Here is a 20,830-nt window from a genome sequence, read left to right as displayed (position 1 = left end):
TCAGAAAAATCTTTATTCAGTTTAAATCAAGCCCTCTTCAGCTTTCGCTTTGCTGCAAACAGATAGCAGAGGCCGCGCCTGACATAACAGCTCAGCTGTGCTCACTCACTATAATCGCTTTTTAATGGCTTGTCTTGAGAAGGGGGCTTGTGAACAAAATCTGTGCATCGGTGTCAGAGTTTCCATTTAGCTCAGGTAAAGATGGCAGCTCAAGGCCATCTGTTTGATGACTTCCACCTGTGTCTTAATATGTGCCTCTCCCTCTTAGTTGTCCTGGGCACTTGACAATGAGAATGAACCTCAGGAGATGAGGGTTGAGAGGAGGAAAGAAAGAGCAAGCCATCAGCTCTTCAGATAAGAGAGTTACAGGCAGTAGCTTGGCTAGGCTGCCAGCCCATTCTCCAGGGCTGTGAGGTGTCCAAGTTCACTTTGTTTTTCTTTGGAAGAGTTAGCAAAAGGTATTGGTTGGCTGACCGACCAGCTGCACCCTGTGGCTGAAACGGCCTGTTTAGGCCAGAGTGAAATGGTTAGTTATTCCTGCATCCTTATTAATTATTCCGCTGCACTGAAGTTACCTTTCCAAAGAAGCAGCTACAAAGATCATTTTATCTTCACTGCCAAGGGGTTTGGACCAGAGGAGGCGCTGCCAAGACTTGGAGAGGCTGAGGATGACAGGCTAGTTTTTATGCAGGCAAATTGACCAGAGGGACTTTTAAAAAGTTGGCATCAAGACTTTTTCTCCCTTTTTTTTCTTTCTTCTCACAATAATGAATGAAGCATGTTAGGCTTGTTTTCAATTATGCAACAAGTCCCCATTCATTAGAAACCAAGGCAGCGATCCCAGCTGTATTTCAGTGACTTTGAGAGTGCAGCTCCCCATTTGGCTCAAGGTTGAGCAATTTCAGTGTTCAGCATCTGTGCTGCCAGCTCAGGTATCCCGGGAGTCATTAAATATTTGCATATTCAGGAAAGAGCGGAATCTTTCCTACTTGAGTTTAGAGGTCTCAGGGCTTGTCATTTGTTTCTGGGATATGGGGAAACGGGAAATACAAGAGTTCCATTCTGTGTTGCAAAGGAAGGGAATTGTCCTATAACCAGGTGGGTCAGATCCTCGGATGGCCCAACTCACTGTCTCCTCACGGTGATGCTCCACACGCTAAGAGCATTGTGGTTTTGGGAGTTCATGTTCTTATGGCTAGGAAATTCAGGATGTCACCATAAATCTAGCCTTTTGCATATTGAGGTGGATGAAAGCAGAATCCATTTATATTCCTTAGACCTAAATTGTCATCAAGTATAAGATATATCCTGATTTAAACATCATTTTTTGGAGGAGATTGGGGACTGGAGAGAAGAAACAGAAACATAGAAGTACATATGGATTCTAAGATACACTTCAATATCAGAGACATCAAAATGTGAAAAATTGCATTTTAGCTTTGAGAAAATAAATATATTATGAAATCATCGGAAAATAATGTCTTATTGGAACTGCATAATTAGATACCAGAAGGACTGGTTCTTTCTCTTCCGATCACTCAACGGGTCTTTGATGGCCAAGGTGAGCTTAAACGTTTTGTTGCTTCTTGAAGGACAAGAGAAGGATTGGTGTCTTGGAATGAACAAGTGTAATAAAGACAATAAAGAAAATTGCCAGGTAGAATAATGACTGTGTGCAAGACACCAAGCCAGATGCTTTGAATATCTTATTTCCATTCTTTCTATAGTTTAAAGACATGAGTATTATTAACCTTATTTTACAGATGAGGAAACTAAGGCAAGGGAAATTTACGTAACTGGCAAAAGATCACAAAACTAGAGGATTAAGAAGAGACTTGAAGTGTGTTCCGTTTGACTCTCCAAAGCCACGCTTCAAAGGAAGGGGAAGATGAAACGTTGAAGCTTTGAATCAAAGAGGAACAGGGTGGAAAAGGAGAGACCTAGGAAGTGACAAGGAAGGGAGGGCCTCTTTGGGGCTTTGGAGAGGATGCGGTTCTTGTCTCAGCTTCATAATTACAGCAAAGCTCATTATGTGGCAGGCTCCAGGCCAAGCACCCTGTGTGCATTGTCTTGTTTAATTCTCACAACAGTCCTGAGAAGTTCTTACTATTCCCATTTTACAGACAAGGGAACTGAGGCCCAAAGATGCAGTTATTTAGTTGGTAAGTTTAAACTGTAGTCTGACTCCAAGTCCTGTGCTCATGACTGGTAAATTATTTTGTGGCAGATGTGACATGTTTTCCCTGACAAGTTAGGACATCTCTTCCATATTGTCTCCCCAAACCTCCATTTCTCCTTCAGTGCCTGCCCTAGTCCCCCTGTGGTTTGTGTGACCCGTTTTATTAAGACCCAGCTTTCTTTCTGAGCTCACACTGAAGGAACCAGAAGGTGGCAGCATAACATTACACAGTGCAAACATGGGGGAAAAGGCACGTGTCTTCCCAACTGCATTAGCCAGGTCAGACTCAAATCTCAGAAGACAAATCACTGACAGGAAGACTGGCCTTAACAGTGCACCCTGTCACACGTGCAAACACATGGAATTCATTACTCACCAGCTAATCTGAGGGGAGAGGATCCCAGAGACCTCAGCTGAATGACAATGGTGGTCCCAGTGCCACAGGGTAGTGAGGATAGGGGGTCACCAAGACCTCGAGGAACCAGGAAAGGCTATTTTATTTTTATTTTAGGAATATTTTGCATCCTGACCCTCTAGTCCCACATTCCTATTTAGGTTTATCGAATAAGTGTTTGAAAAGTACAGAAGTGGTGGAAAGAGCAAGGAAAATGGGAGAAAGGAAGAAAGGAAGCCTTTGTTGTCAACGGACACGGACTCAGAGAGTTCCTCTGCTCTTTTCTGGTTGTGGGATATTAAACACGACACCCAATACCCCTGGACTCATTTCTTCATGCACGAAATGAGAGGACAGTGTCTGCCTTGCAGATTGTTGGCAATATTAAATAAGGAAAAGTCATGAAGTATTTTTAGGTGCTTAATCATGGGAACTATGTGTTTTCTTCAGATGTTTGTTTCCTTAGCTTAGAGAGGTATGGTAACTCCAAGAAAGACCAGGATTCCTACCAAAGAAGGGAATACGGCAGCACAGCTGGGGTAGAAATCAATACACAGTCTCCGGACTAGGAGAATCCCTGTTGGTCTAATAAAATAAAACATATTTCTCAGGCTGATAGGACACAGGGAAGTCTGTTTGCATTTCTCTGCATCATTTTGTAGTTTATTACAGCATAGTGGCAACAAGAAATAATCATGTTTTTTAAGAGGAGTGGGAAGATATACATATAGAAATTCTTTCATTTCTAAAGGTTCTTAGGTATCAGCAAAGTTTTATAAATGCGTAAGTCACAGATCATTCTTCACGCGTGCTGGTGTTGTCTGAATATAGACCAGGATGAGGAATGTGTGAGCTCTTGTTTCCAACCCAGCTCTGTTATTTACTGGCTTTATGATTTAGGACCAGCTGCTTAACATCAGTTTCCTCATTTGAAAAATGGGGAAAATTATAGTAGCTCCTACTTTCCCGATTGATATAAGGATTATAGAGCATAATTCGTATAAAGTGCCCAGGACATAGTAAGCCTTAGAAAAGTGCTGGTCATTATTGATAACTTTGCCCAGTTACAATAACAATGGTGCTTTTCATGGGCCAGGAATTCAGTCACAGCTGGGAATCCGGTAATACCTGAAATTGCTCAACGAACAATAAAGAGACAGAACAAAAAGCTGGGCTCCTCTTGGCAGCTGTTTGCTGAAAGGCGTCCTCACATCCCTTCATGTCCTTTCAGGGCACTTGCAGCAGCGCCCAGGATTGTGGTATCCACGTCAGGCCAAACGGACTCCCCTTTGCACTGAAATTGCATTCTTGGGACAAGTTGGGAGCCCACCAATGCTCTGAACTAGAGACTCCAGCGAGCCAGTAGAGGCAGAGGAATCTCTGGTTTCCACTGCTTCATAGAACAGATGTCTCCACAGATAACAGGCCTTCTTGACCACAATTCAATCCTCTCACTTCCCATTCCTCACCTTCTACAGAGATGCTTCCATTTGAAATCAAACACTGTGATGGTCAGTAACCAAAAATCTCCCAACCAATCAAAGCCCAGGACCATGTGACTTCACAGGTGAATTCTACCAAACATTTAAAGACAATTAATTCCAATCCTTTTCAAACACTTCCTAAAGATTGGAGAGGAAAGAACACTTCCAAATTCATTTTACAGGGCCAGCATTAACATGATCACCAAAGCCAGACAAGGACACTATAAGAAAAGGAAATTACAGGCCAAGATCCCTGATGACCATAGATGCAAAAATCCTCAACGAAATACTAGCAAACTGAATTCAAGCTTAATTAAGCCACACTTAAAGGATCATTAACCATGATCAAATGGGATTCATCCCTGGGATGCAAGGATGGTTCGACATAAACAAATCAATAAATCTGACATACCACATTAACGGAATGAAGAAGAAAAATCATATGATCATTTCAATTGATGCAGAAAAAGCATTTTACAAAATTTAATATCCTTTTATGATTAAAACTCTAGACAAATTAAGTATATAGGGGATGTTCTTCAACATAATAAAGGTCATATATGACAAGGTTATAACTAACATCCTACTCAATGGTGAAAGTTAAAAACCTTTCCTCTAAGATCAGGAACAAGATGAGAACGCCCACTCTTACCATTTCTATTCAACATGGTACCAGAAGTCCTAGCCATAGCAATTAATAAGAAAAAGAACTAAAAGATATCCAAATCAGAAAGAAGTAAAATTCTCTGTTTGCAGATAACATAATCTTATATATAGAAAATCCTAAAGACTCCACCAAAAGACTGTTTGAATTAATAAATGAATTCAGTAAAGTTGCAGGATAAAAATCAACATACAGAAATCAGTTGTATTTGTATATACCAAAAATGAGCTATCTGAAAGAGAAATTAAGAAAGCAATCTCATCTATAATAGCATCAAAAAGAATAAACTACTTAGGAATAAATTTAATAAATTTATTTTAAAAATAAATTTACCAAGGAGGTAAAAGGCCTGTACACTGAAAACTATAAGACACTGATGAAAGAGACCGAAGAAGTCACAAATAAAATAAATGGAAAGATATCTAGTGTTCTTGGATTTGAAGTATTAATAGTGTGAAAATGTCCATACTATCCAAAATGAATTATAGATTCAATGCAATCCCTATCAAAACATCAATGCATTTTTCACAGAAATAGAAAAAACTATCCTAAAGTTTGTACAGAGTCGCAAAAGATCCCAGATAGCCAAAGCAATCTTGACAAAGAAGAACAAAGCTGGAGGCATCACACTTCCTGATTTCAAGCTATAGTACAAAGCCACAGTAATCAAAACTCTGAGGTACTGGCATAAAAACAGGCACATAGACCATTGGGAGAGAATAGAGAGCCTAGACATAAACCTATGCATATTTGGTCAACTAATTTTTGACAGTGGTGCCAAGAACACACAATGGGGAAAAGATAGTCTCTTCAAAAATGGCCCCGGGAAAACTGGATATCTACATGCAAAAGAATGAAACCCTGGGGGCTGGCCTGATGGAGCAGTGGTTAAGTTTGCAAGCTCTGCTTTGGCAGCCTGGGGTTTGCTGATTCCAATCCTGGGCGCGGACCTACACGCCGCTCATTAAGCCATGCTACGGCAGCATCCCATATAGAAGAACCAGAGGACATACAACTAGGATATACAACTGTGTATTGGGGCTTTGGGGAGGGGGGAAAAAAAAAGAGGAAGATTGGCAACAGATGTTAGCTCAGGGCCAATCCTCCTCACCAAAAAAAGAAAGAAAGAAAGAAAGAAAGAAAAAAACAAATGAAACTGAATCCCTATCTTATACCACTCACAAAAATTAACTCTAAATGGATCAAAGACTTAAAATGTAAGACCTGAAACTATAAAACTCCTAGAAAAAACCATAGAGAAAAGCATCCTTGACATTAGTCTTGGCAATGATTTCTTAGATAAGACACGAAAAGCACAGGCAACAAAAGCTAAGATAAACAAGTGGTACCACATCAAAGTAAAGAGCTTCTGCACAGGAAACAACACAGTAAATAAATTGAAAATATAGTCTACAGAATGGGAAAAAATATTTGCAAACCATATATGTGATAAGGGATTACTGTCCAAAATATATAAAAACTTATATAACTATAACTCAATAGCAAAAAAGCAAATAATCCAATTAAGAAATGCACAAAGGACCCGAACAGACATTTTTCCAAAGCAGCTATACAAATGGTCAATATGTATATGAAAGGGTGCCCAACATCACTGACCATCAGGGAAATACAAATCAAAACCACAATGAGATATCACCTCACACCTGTTAGGATGGCTATTATCAAAAAGACAAGAGATAACAAATGTTGGCAAGATGTGAAGAAAATGGAGCCTTTATACACTGTTGGAAGGAATGTAAATTAGTGCAGTCATTATGGAAAACAGTCCAGCATTTCCTCAAAAAGTGCAGAAGTGAACTACCATATGATCCAGCAATCCCACTCCTGGGTATATATCTAAAACAATTGAAATCAGCATCTCAAAGAGCTATCTGTACACCCATGTTCATTTTAACATACACAATAGCCAAGATATGGAAGCAAACTAAATGTCCTTCTATGGATGAATGGATAAAGAAAATGTGAGGGGCCGGCCCGGTGGTGCAGTGGCTAAGTGCGCAGGTTCCACTTTGGCAGCCCTGGGTTTGCAGGTTCGGATCCTGGGTGCAGACATGGCACCACTTGGCAAGTCATGCTGTGGCAGGCATCCCATATGATGGGCATGGATGTTAACTCAGGGCCGGTCTTCCTCAGCAAAAAAAGAGGAGGATTGGCAGCAGATAGCTCAGGACTAATCTTCCTCAAAAAAAAAAAAGAAAAGAAAATGTGATACACATGTTACATATTTATTATGTTAATATATATTCTCTACATAATATATAATGTAATATTATCCAGACACAAAAAAGAATGTAATTCTGCCATTTGCCACAACATGAAACTGGAGAGCATTATGCTAAGTGAAATATGCCAGAGAGAGTAAGACAAATACTGCAGGATCTCACTTATATGTGAAATGTGGAAAAGCCACATTCATAAAAACAGGAAGTAGAGTGGTGGTTGCCAGGGGTAAGGGGAAGGGGGAAATGGGGTGACATCGGTGAAGGGGTGCAAATTTTCAGTTATAAGAAGAATCAGTTCTGAGGCCCCCATGTACAGCAATGTGCCTCTAGTTAATGATAGGGTATCATGTACTCACAAGTTGAGAGTAGGTCTTAAGCATTCTCACCACACTCACACACATACACACAAACACACACACAAGAGTTTGCATGAGGTGTTGGATGTGTTAATCATCTTGATCTTGGTAATCCTTCCACAGTGTATATGCATTTCAAATCATCACGTTGTACACTTTAAATATACACAATTATATACGTCAATTAGTCCTCAGTAAAGGTAAAAGCAAAACAAAATGCTGTGTTCTCCTGTTCCCCTTCTAAGCATCCTTGTGGAGTTGGGCATTACTACAGAAATACCTCTATTATGTAGGTAATATACATAATATGTATAGGAAATTCACATGCTTCAGCTCCACCCCAACCTAATAATTCAGGAGCTCTGAGGTGGTGGGGCCCAGCAATTTGTATTTTAACAAGCCCTCTGTGTGACCCTTGATGCTTGCTCAAGTTTGAGAATCCCTTCCTCTAGCCTCAAAAATAGGTCACCTCTGGACCATGGAGATGCTTTGGTCTTAGTTTCCAAGCACCCAGCTGTTGAGATCAGATTCATAATGTTGTTCTTGATGGTCTTAGCTATATTTTGTCATATTATCTCTGCATTTTGTCTGTATAAAGACCAACAGGATTTGGAACGCTTACAACCAAATCCGGCGGTCTTACTCTGCCTGCATGTGCGTTAACACGTTTGACTTATTTCCCTTGATTACTCATTATTGCAAACTGTGAGGTTGAAAACCTTAACTGAATTTGCCCTTTTAAACAGTTAGCAGTAACATGTGCCATTTCATTCCCTAATGAGTCTTTTCTTTTGTGTTTTTTTTTTCTTCAGGAAAGAAAACACAGTATATCTTTATCATCCTTAATCCTGAGGTTGAAAATTGAGACTGGTTGTGGATTTTGCATGGGGATAGGACAGCAATTATGATTGCTTCAAGTATCACAGTACTAGTAACAACAATGACAAAACCAATGTATTAAATACGACTAAATAGCCATGTAATTTACAAATCGCTGTCTCATATATTTTCTTATTTAATTCCTACTTTTGCTGTGTAAATTATTCTTATTTTAAAAATGGGGAAACTAAGCTTCAGAGGAGTTACACTTTCATCATTGAGCACCATATGATTTTTTTTTAGGGGGGGAAGCAGCGTATGATTTTAAATAGAATTTTTTCTTGGAATAACAATAACACTTAAAACATATTGGGTCCTTTCTATGTGCCAGGTACCAAGATAGATGTGTTCTGTTTTGCTTGACCCATGAAACAGCCCAACGAGGTAATAAATATTCCTATTCCCACGGCACAACTGGGAAGATAGTCTTACAAAAGTTAAATAACTTATATGTCATATGCCATCTTAAGGAGCGGTGAGCCAGGATCGAGATCCAGGTTGGTTTTAATTTGAAAGCACATGTTTTTAGCCTGTTTACAGGTTCTCTGGAGATGCTGCATCTGAGTGGCATCTTAACCTTCCAGGGATGGTTAATTCTATGAAGGGAATCTCACCTTCTGCTATGTTCTGTACCAGGCAAGAAACACAGCAAGAAAGAGCAAAAGGGACTCCAATAAAGACTTGACTCCTTCAAACCAAGGGGCTTTGCTATTACGGGATAGAACAAGGAGTTACACCAAACTTATCACATCAGTTGCTATTGATGGTTTATTTTGTCGTTGTCCACCTCTATCCAGCAAGGATTTTAGAAAGCTATAAAGGTCCATAAGAGATCTTATGTATTTCCATAAGTAGCTTTATCTACAGATAGGAAGGGCAGGCATTTCCTAAGAAGCCAGCCTCCAGGTGGGTTATTTTAAGTTTATTAGGACATTCTGTTATGCTCATCAAACAAGGGGCCCAGATACAGTCTCAGCTTGAGACATCTACCTACCTGTCCAGCACAAAAGTATGTTGGGTAAGAGCAAAACGATGATTACAAATTACTTTGCCCATATTCAAATGGTACAGAAATACAGAAAGCAAAAATGAAATCAAAGCTTTTCTATGATCAGATTTTTACATCTGAATGCTTCAGGAGATCAAGCATTGAACAAGGTTGATGGGGAGAAGATAATAAAAAATGTTCCTCCCTCAAACATGGATCCTTTTGAAATAGAAACAAAGTCTGCTTTCCTCTTAGCCTTGTCAAGTCCCTGGTCTTCCAAAGGCTGAGCAGGCCCCATGGGACTCACCCTCTGGGCGAGCAGACCACCACCGCCCTCTGACTGGGGTTTCTTGATCTCCAACTTCGGTCAAGGGCTGATCTAGGCTTTAGTAACCAACGGTGCAGCACTTCACCATTTCTTTGGTCCCAGCAGGATTCTTCCTTGTTCCTAAGGAGTCACTTGTGCCTGTAATAAAGTTGCATGCCATGATCCTATTAAGAACCTCAAAGTTCTGAGCTTAGATTCCATTTGTAAGTTTTTGTTTTCCTGGGAATGGCTTTATTGAGATATAATTCACATGACATATAATTTACATACCATACATCTATTTAAAGTGTACAATTCCAAGGTTTTTGGTATAGTCACAGAGTTTGCAATTATCCCCATAATCAATTTTAGAACATATTTATCACCCCCAAAAGAAATTTGATACCCTTAAGGCATCACTCCCCAATCTTCCCCTTCCGTCGCCCACCCCCAGCCCCAGGCAATCACTAACCTAGATTCTGCCTACAGATTTGTCTATTCTAGACATTGCATGTAAAGAGAATTTCCCAATATGGGGACTTGGCTAACTCAGTGAGCAGGAGGATGTTGTGGTGGCTGCAAGCAAGGGACACATTGGCCTCTACTCCTGGCCCCCCTGCCTGCCACCTGCGTAACCATGGGCAGAACCCAAGCTAATATACAGTTTATTTGCTTGCCAAATGAGAAGTTTGAAAATTTCCTTTCTTTAAAACTTGTAAATTTTGCAATCATTTCAAACTTACAGAAAAGTTGCAAGAACACAATAAAGAATCCATGGGACTTCCCCTGGATATCCCATTGTTAATGATGTTCTACCACATTTACTTTCTTTTTCTTCTCTCTCTCTCTTCACATGGGCGTGTGTGTGTGTATGCGTAATTTTTCCAGAACCATTTGAAAGTAAATTGCAGATGCTTTTTTATCCCTAAATACTTCAGTGTGTATTTCCTCAAAACACATTTTTGTATTTAAAACTTATCAAAATCAGGAAATTAACATTGATGCTATATTATATCTAATCTACAAACCTTACTCAAATTTTGCCTATTGTCCCAATGATCTCTAGTTGTCTTAGACTTCTTTAATCTATGACAATTCCTCAGGCGTTCTTTGCTTTCATGACTTTGACATTTTGAAGAGAACAGGCCGCTTACTTCGTAGAATGCCCTTCAATTTGTATTTCTCTGATATGCCCTTTTTATTAGATTAGGTTATTCAGTTTTGCACTGAGTTCTTCTTCAATACATGTTGATTTCTCACATTACTGGTAATAATCTAGCTCGCTTGATCAAGGTGATATCTGCCAGGTGTCTCTATTATAATTTTAATTTAATTTAATTTTTTTTTTTTTGAGGAAGATTAGCCTTGAGCTAACTACTGCCAATCCTCCTCTTTTTTCTGAGGAAGGCTGGCCCTGAGCTAACATCCGTGCCCATCTTCCTCTACTTTATACGTGGGACGCCTACCACAACATGGCGTGCCATGCGGTGCCATGTCCGCACCAGGGATCCGAACCGGTGAACCCCGGGCCACCGGGAAGCAGAACGTGCGAACTTAACCGCTGTGCCACCAGGCCGGCCCCATGGTGTCTCATAAAGTTACCATTTTCCCCTCTGTAATTAGTAAGTGTCTTATGGGGAGATACTTCGAGACTATGTAAACATCCTGTTTCTCCTCGAGCTTTCACTACTAGTTTTAGCACCCATCGATGATTTGTGATTGAATCAATTACTTCTATGATGGTTGCCACACAATGATTTTCCAATTTCCATCATCCCTACTAGAGTTACTTGCATTCTACAATAAGGTAGAACTTTTCTATTACAATCCCTTATTATTATTATTATTTATTTTTGCTCAAATTATTCCAGATTTAGCCAGTGGGATCTTCAGTCCGTTCCTGTGTCCTTTTGACTTGTTCCTATCATTCTTGAAGCACTTCCTTACTTTCTGGTGCACAAAGATGCTCTAGACTCATTTTGAACGTGCACTGCTCTAGTACAGGAGCATTTCTCCAAAGAATTCTGATTTCTTTTAGTGGAGGAAGAATTTAGAAGCCAATGTCTGAGCACTAGTAGTGTTGAGTGTTACTGAGATGTCCTTACTTCTAGGCCGTCTGAGTGCATAGAGCTGGGAAACATATGTATGTAAATACATACATACATGAGTGTGAGTTTATACACACAAATACCTGTATATCGTTTTTTATCTTTTTACTTACCAATATGAAAGATCATGATACCTCCAATTCCAGGCCAACGCCATAAGGTCCACTCTAGTCATCCCTTTTTCATACGGGGACCTCCATTCTCCTACAGTGAGAAACCTGGCTCCACCATCAGCAATATATTCACTTGCTCACTCATTGTTTCCATTCTTCTCCCCCAGGGGTCTTTTGAGGACTGTCCCCTAGAATTGTGCATACTTTTGTGTCCCTCCCTCTAGTTGGTGCTCTGATCCATCACATCTCTTGCAGTATTTATGCCTTAGAGTAAATTTTCTCTCTCTGGAGTTGAGTTTAGGTCAGTCTTAAGCTCTCCGCCAGCTCCTGTCTTCCGTCTCCTGCAGTTTTTCTAGTCAGCTTTTGCTCCCTGTTATGTCTTAGTGTTGGAGTCTGAGAGATAATTCTCTGAGATTTGGTGTTTGTTTTTCTACTTATAGGTAATTTGACATTTGGGCATTCTCTGTCTTCTATTTCTGCTGAGGGTGTGGGTTTTAGATAGTTTTATTTGTTTTTCTTGTTCCTGGTTGCTTTTGGAGGAAATGTAGGAAGATTTGGATTTAAGGGGCTGCCTTTATCCTCAGCTACCTGGAAATTGATTCCAATAAGAATTTTTACTTTGTGAAGATTAAGTGATATAACCTATGTCGAGTGCTGAGTTTGCAGGTATGTGTTAAAGAGAGAGAAGAGAAAGAGAGAAAAATGAAAGGATTACATAACATAACAGCAGAAATTTATTCCCTCACAGTTCTGGAGGCCAGAAGTCTGAAATCTAGGTGTTGGTAGGATTGGTTCCTTTTGCATGTTCCGAGGAGCATCTGTTCCACGCCTCTCTCCTCACTTCTGCTGGTGGCTGGGATTCCTTGGTGTTCCCTGGCATGTGGACACCTCACTCCCATCTCTGCCTCTGTCTTCACGTGGCCTTCTCCCCTGTGTGTCTGTGGCTCTTCTCTTTTTCTTATAAGGACACCAGTGATATTGGCTTCAGGACCCACCCTACTCCAATTTGACTTCATTTTAACTTGATTACATCTGCAAAGACTCTATCTCCAAATAAGGTCACATTCTGAGATTCTGGGTAGACATGAGTTTTAGGAGGACACTATTCAACCCAGTACACCAAAGACATAAAATGGAATGGGAACTGAGGACAAGAACAAATACGCGCATCTCAGCATAAGCCCAGTTGCCTCCCTCCCTGATCCCTAACAGGGACGCATCGCTGCCAGGTAGCTGACCTGCCACGAACAGTCTTGCCAGAAATATAATGTTCCATTCTTACAGCAGCATTGCTCTTTTAAACTTAGGCTTACATCACTTTTTGGAAGAACTTAGACTAATTCTTTTGGCTATCTCTTCTGAGAGAATGTTATGAACATCTGAGTCTCCTTGTCCTTGAACCGAACAAGCTGGTCTCCTTATCTGTAACTGGTTCAGCACCTAGCGTGCCTGAACTGCCTAGGCAGCGCTTAGTGCTCTGCTTCCAGGTTTCCATAGTCCAAATGGGACTTCAGAGATGACATGGCCAAGGTAAAGAAGTAGCAGAGCTGGGGCTCCAAGACTGGCCTGTTGGTTAAGGTGACGGCGTGTCCCAGTCTACCTGGGACTGTCCAGTTTACACCAGTTATTCTGGCATAGTTACTAATAGGTCCCCCTTCACTCTCCAGAATTTTCTGGTCTGCATAGCAGGTTGTATATTCATGCTACCTCTGACTCCTCATCTTATACTCTTTTTACCACGACACACAACTTGTCAAGACCAAAGAAAATCAGCGTCTTTGAATGCTTGTCTTTGGTTGAAAAGCCCTAAGATATAAGATTGGTTTCTGAGGCAGAGTTTGCCTGCTCTCTACCAGTTTTCTGCAGAGTAATTGGAACACTGAGGTTTGTAGTCATGATAATTGGCAAATGAAAAGAAGAAAACTCCATCAGAAGAGTAAAGAACACTTTATGGATAAATGACTTTCTTAAAACTGCAGAGGTCTGCAGCCGCTTTGTTTTGGGTTGATCACTTCTGGAAACTTTCCATAATATGCAGAAGACAAGAAGCATATACCATCTATGCTTGAAGAAACCAAATCTGAACTGCAGCCTATGGTATTTTTTTAATTAATAGGCTTAATTTTTTTAGAACAGTTTTAGATTTATAGAAAAATTGAACAGAAAGTACCAAGAGTTCCCATCTATCCACCTTTCTCCTCCAATTTTCCCTGTTATTAACATCTTATCTTAGTGTGGTGCATTTGTTACAACTGGTAAACCAATATTGATACATTGTTATTAACTAAATTTCTATAGTTTACCTTAGGGTTGACTCACTGTGTTGAATAGTTCTACGGGTTTTGATGAACGTGTATTGCCGTGTATCCATCAATACAGTATCATACATAATAATTTCAGTGCCTTAAAAATCCACTGTGCTTCACTTATTTACTCTCCCCTGCCTACCTCCCAATCCCCTGGCAGACACTCATCTTTTTACTGTCTGTATAGTTTTGCCTTTTCCAAACTGTCCTATAGTTGGATATTGCAGGTTGAATTGTGTCCTCCAAAAAGAGCTGTTGAAGTTCTAACCTCTGGTACCTCAGAATGAGACCTTATTTGGAGATGGGGTCATTGCAGATATAATTAGTTAAGATGAGGTCATCCTGGAGTATGGTGGGCCCTTAATCCAATATGACTGGTTTCCTTATGAGAAGAGGGAAATCTGGACACAGACATTGGGAGAACACCATGTGATGATGGAGGCAGAGACTGGAGTGATGCAGTTGCAAGCCAAGTAACACCAAGATGGCGAGCAACACCAGAAGCCAAGAGAAGGGTGTGGAACAGATTCTCCTCTTGAGCTCTTGAGAGAGAATGGCCCTGGTGACACCTTAATTTTGGACTTCTAGCCTCCAGAACTGTGAGACAACAAATTTCTGTTGTTCTAAAGCACCCAATTTGTGGTAATTTGTTACTGCAACCCTAGGAGACTAATCCTTTGGAATCACACATTGTGTAGCCTTTCCAGGCTGTGTTTCACTCAGCAATGTATATTTAAAGCTCTCCCACAGCTTTTGTTGGTTTGCCAGTCCATTTCGTTTTATCACTGAATAATATTCCATTGTGAGGATGTGCCACAGTTTGTTTATTCATTTTCCTACTAAAGAACCAAGTGGTTGTTTCCAGGTTTTGGCGATTATAAATAAAGCTACAATAAAGATTTGTGTATAGATTTTTGTGTGGACAGAAGTTTTAGCCTGTTATATTTCTCTCAGCTTTTGTCCATCGATCGGCATTTAAGGAAGAACACATTTGTTTATTTCTCTGTAGTATGTGAATTGCCCTTCGATTTCCCTCCTGTCCTTAATTCATTCACCAAATATTTATTGAGTTATATTTGTGGGCCTGGCATTGGGTTAAATGTTGGAGCCCTAATAGTAAATAAAATAGAGATGGTTCCTGCTTTCCTGAAACCTTAGTCTTGGGACAGAGATCTCAGAATTCAAGTGAGCTTATCAAGAAAATAATTACAAATCATGGTAAGTGCTATATAGGAAACATGTAAGTGCCAAGATAGGAAATAGTGAGTTGGATATGCAGGAGCAATCTCAGGTAGGTGATGGGGAAGAAGACTCAGGTGAGACTGGGCCCCTGACGTGGGAAAGACCTTGGCATGTGCTGCGTACAGAAGGAAGGGAGAGGGGCTGAAGTGTATTGAACCAGGGCAGGGAGAAGGTGCTGGCGTGAGGTGAGACTGGAGGGGGAGGCGGGAGCACTCGTTCATGGTGACAACTTCATGTTCTGTGCTATTGGAAGGATTGCAAATGGGAATTATCATAACCCAATTCATGATTTTCAGGGTTTTATGTTAATGTCAGATAGCTATGTTTCAACCTCTGGACAAACATCAGTCTGTGAATTTGAACCCCTACCCCCACCTCTATAGCTCCATTCCTCTCCTCTCCCTAGTGAGATTTTCTGGAAGGTCTAGACTGCAGAAGGGCTTTTCATGGTATTCCAGAACAAAGTGTGAATGGTGCTCCCTGGAGTCTGACAATGGGATGCAATGACTTCACATCCTCTCAAGAGTATAGGCCATTTCATATCTAACTCAGTTCAGATGGGGTCACAGACTACTCTGCTTTGGACAAAATTCATTTCTGTATCGTTATATAGCAGCTACAATTGCTGATTCAAATAAAAATATTCAGCTAGTTCTTCCTATATGACTGACTTAGCCTGATGGAGCTAGATTAAAATAAGCCATTTTCCCAGGCTACTAGATAATTCCTCTAGAACTTAACAGGTCACAAACACACACACAAACAACTAAACAACCCTAAAAACCTGCCTAAACTCAAACATTAATATTCATAGAATGTCAAATGAAGAAGGGCACTTTTGACAGCCTATTCCAGAAGTTAAACACATTTGTGTATATTAATTTTGCATATTTAGACTGGTCATGTGAAAATAATTTAGACCGAAAAAGATCCAAAGTTCTCTCAGCATCTTTTCCATTTGAAAAGACCTGTTAGGGGCTGGTTCCGTGGCCGAGTGGTTAAGTTCACGCGCTCCACTGCGGTGGCCCAGGGTTCGGATCCTGGGCACGGACATGGCACCGCTCATCAGGCCACGTTGAGGTGGTGTCCCACATCCCACAACTAGAAGGACCTGCAACTAAGATATACAACTATGTACCGGGGGGTGGGGGGGGGGTGGGGGGGTGGGGGGGGGGTGGTTTGGGAAATAAGGCAGAAAAAAAAAAAGAAAAAAAAGAAAAGACCTGTTAGTGAGCTGTGACAGGTGTAGCTGAGGTTGAAGAAATCGCACACTTGTAATTGAACAGGTCATCGATGGGTTCCTCTGGTCCTACAGTTCCCAGTCAAGGGCAATTGGGTTGCTCATTGCCACCTGCTGAGGAACAGCCATAGATGTGCCTAATAGTAATAGCTGACACTTGTGGAGCCCTTACTAGGCGCTAAATACAAGGCTAAGTTCTTTTCATGTGTTATTCATTTAATCCTTATGACAACCCAATGAGATAAATGTTACAATCACCCTCCTTTTATAGAGGATTCACTAAGGAATTTGCCCAAAGTGCCACAGCTGGTAAATGGCACAGCTGGGATCTAAACCCAGAAATCAGATCAGAGTTTGCCCTCACATTCTGTGCCATGTTCCTCCCCATGCTGCTTCCCTCAACCACAGCTTGCTGGGAGGGTGTGATTGCCTGGACCAAGGATGGTGAATCCATAGCCTGGCCAGCAGTCAATGACAGGAGCCTGGTAGAAACAGCTGTGTCAAAATCAGAACAGGGTTATTCACTAGCCCAGTTAGGTTTCCACTCATGAATAAGGACTGAGGGATATAGAAGGATGGGGCCAACACCAAAAACTCCCATGGAGAAAACTCAGGTAAACTGAGGCTGTAAGGCCATAGAAGTCTAAAGGGGTTGTGAATGAACCAAAGCAATGATTAGCTAAAACAATTAGTAAGGAGAGGTATAAGGTAGGGAAGAGTAGCAGAGTAGAGGACAAAATGGATAGTTACATGGGGAGGGACATTATGATTTGATAGAGAGCTTCAATGAACTCTAACGGCCAAGAAGACAGAGACAAAGTCCTGGTCATGCCCATATTCCCTGATGCCCAAGAGATGCTCAACAAATGCTGGCACGTTGTGCAGAGAAGGAGGATGAGTCACAGGAGGGTAGCTGGGTCCTGCTGATGGCAGCACACCTGAGGGCCATTCAAGAACTCTTGCTGCTGAGAAACTGGTAAGAGAGCTCAGCCTCTGGAGTAGAATGACTTTCAGGGAACACTTCTCTTTCTTCTATGGCTCCTTTTTTCTCATGAGATTTCCTTCTTTATTGTTAAGAGTACCATTTTGATAAAACCCCACTTCCATTTCTTTTTTGTTTCTGTTTGTCAGGAAGACCAGCCCTGAGCTAACATCTGTTGCTAATCTTCCTCTTTTTGCTTGAGGAAGACTGTCACTGAGCTAACATCTGTGTCCATCTTCCTCTATTTTGTGTGGGATGCTGTCACAGCGTGTGTTGACGAGATAGGTCCACATCCGGGATCCGAACCTGCGAACCCCAGGCCACCGAAGTGGAGAGTGCAAACTCGATCACTACACCACCGGGCTGGCCCCTCATTTCCATTTCTTGAAGTTCCTTAAAGCTATTTTGTTGTCATTGTTGTTGTTGACAAGTACAATCGACAGCAAAGAGCACTGTTAATGTGAAAAGAGGAAACAATCTTTTTCTATCCCCTTCAAATTTTCCTTTTCCTTTCATTAGGGATAGGAATAAGAACATTTCATTTCATGGGAGAGTGATAGCTTTTTAAAATCAAAGCACGTAAAGCTAAGGTTTGCCCAGATTTTTTAACATCTTAAGTGTAACAAATTTCAAATTAGCTTTCAACGGTGAAAGATGTTTTGTTTTCTTTCCTTTGTAAAAATTCAAGATGGATGATGCATTTGCATGAATAATCTAGATAATGACTTTCCATTTATTAGAATAATTTATAAAATCTGTCTCACATATTCTCCCCCACTGTCAATTATGTGCCTCAAGAATGGAGCTCAAGGCCAGTTTTACAGAAAAGTTTCCATCCTGCAATTTCCCTGGTACCCAGTGTTGAACATGAATTTACGGGATCAGCTAAGCACCAGGTGGGGCTTGCTTCACGGGGCAAACACAAGGTTTTTATTCAATAGTCCCGATTTCTAGTCTCAGGTTTGCCACTTTTCTGTAGTAATCTCAAGCAAATCACTTAACTCCTCTGAACATCGGTTTTCTCATAAGTAAACTGGGGTATATAATAGCAAATTTAGTAATAACTAACAGGATTTTTGTTAAATTTTGTTTTTTATGTAACAGCCATTTTGATCACACCCTAAAAGTGAAAGCACTAATGTAATGATTGTAATGGTTATTTCAGATTTCCCGTTGGCATTGATTATCGGCTACAAGCTGTTTTAATTTTGCTTTAGTAATATTTGTTATACTCATCGTTATTCACTGGCTGGAGGACTTTGAGTAAGCCGTCTAATATCCTCATCATTGTTCTTGGGACAAAGACCAAAATCTTTGACATGGCTTGTGTCTCTACCTAAAGATCAGCTCCTTCCCTTGCTGTCAAAGCTCCAGACACACTGGCCTTCTTTCAGGTTGGAATGAATCTACCTTCATTTCCACCCAAGAACCTTGCATGTGTTATTTTCTCTGCTTGAAGTTCTCTCCGAATGCAGTCTTACTCCCCTCCCTCTTTCTTAGTTAATACCTATGGATCTCAGTTCACATGTCACTTGCCTGAGGCAATCCTGACCACCCTTGGGATGAGCTCAAGCTTACCTGTTATGGGCGCCTCTGCCACCCTCTACTTCTCCTTGTACTTCTCACTGCATATCATTTGTGTGACAATTGCATTGTCTTCCTGAAAGCAAAGACTCTGTGTGTGCTGCTTCCATTGGGAGCCCAGCACATAGCTCAGTGCCTGGCATATACTGGACACTTGATAAATATTTGTTGACTGAATGAAAGGAAAAATAACTTGAATGTAATCAATAAAATCCATAATGCAAAGTAAGCATATTAAATAGTCAATGAAAATTAATAGACACTAACAATTGTATCAGGTACTAGAGAGAGTGGTCTAATGTATGAAATAATTATTTACTTTATCTATTGGTTACATAGGAATTGGGTTTGTTTACAAGCATATACAATTTACAGACTAACATAAAATAGTTAAAAATTGGTACCTGAGATGACATAATTACAAAGAGGCAAGGCCAGGCAAAGAGCTAGGATAAATATTTAGACTAGAGGATCCCATAGGGTTAATAAAATTGAGCTGTAAGTATGATTCTAAGCTTGCCAGGGGCCAAAACAAAAATGAAAATATGATCAGTTATATGATGGTCATTGACCTGAGGGAGAAACCACTCTAGTCTTCTGGGAAGACAAAGCTGTTTATGGCACTTTTTGTTTTCCTCTGGAAGAAATTTCTTTGAAGGGGTAGAAGTTATTTTCTGCACGGCTCCTCCAGCAGTTTGGCAGTCTTCCAAAACCTGCAGCATTAGAAGGTCAGAGGTTCTGTTTCCAGATTCTTCTCTCCTCTCCCCTCCTTTCCCCTCCATTTTATTTTTCTCCTCTCCCCTCCCCACTTTTCCTCCTTTTCTCTCCTGAAATTTCTATCTCATTGCAATTAAAAAGTAAGCTTAAAGTGTGGTCTCTCCCAGAGCTGGGGCAGTGGTGCGGGGATGTCTAAATCTGGCAGGTCCTGAGCCAGTGGTGCAGGGAACACAGTCCAACAGACCCTGCTCCAGCACTCACTCCGCACTCACCTGGAGTGAGTCACTTCATCTCCCTGAGGCCCAGTTCCTATGTCTACAGGGGGCTGCTGATGCCTCCTTCAAAGGGGAGCCAAGAAGATGAACAAGAGAACACCTGGAACCATGCCTGGCAGAGCCCGTGTTCCATAAATGTTTCTCTCATACATTTCTTCCTCCCTCTTCCTCCTTAACATAAGGATCTACGGAGATATTATGTGTATTTGAAAGACTCTTGTGTTTGTGTGCACGTATGTATATTCTAGAGGTCCAAGGAGAGGAGGGGAGCACTCTACTAGCTTACCAAAGAAAAGGGGAAGAACGAATCGAATGCACTTCTGTTTACTGTTGATTTCCTCCAGTGAATTTTATTTTTAATATATTTTAATTTTACTTTTTTACCATAAGTAAGAAAACAAGGAACGGATTCATAGCCTCTAATCTTTTCCCCTTCTCTCTCTATATACTATTTAAAAGTATCTGCATACATAATGTAAAAAAACCCTCCTATTTCTGCAAATTAATGAGACATTGCATCAGTGATAAATACACGTCAAAACAAAACAGGAAGTTGTGGGACCAGCTGTTCTCATGGCCAAGAGTCAGGAGTGCCTTAACAATTGAGCTTCAGTTGGGGTTCCACACCTTCACCGCCTTTCCACTGAGATGCTGGGATCTGGTTTAGCTGAACTTAATCACCGCCAGAGATTTTTCTCTTTACAAAATTCTCAGAGTGTTCATTTGATCTCTTGTGCCAAATTTCTGCATAAAAATAGGAACAACTCAA

This window comes from Equus caballus, chromosome 28, assembly GCF_041296265.1.
Source record: "Equus caballus isolate H_3958 breed thoroughbred chromosome 28, TB-T2T, whole genome shotgun sequence".
Taxonomy (NCBI): domain Eukaryota; kingdom Metazoa; phylum Chordata; class Mammalia; order Perissodactyla; family Equidae; genus Equus; species Equus caballus.
This window is presented reverse-complemented; position numbering follows the sequence as displayed.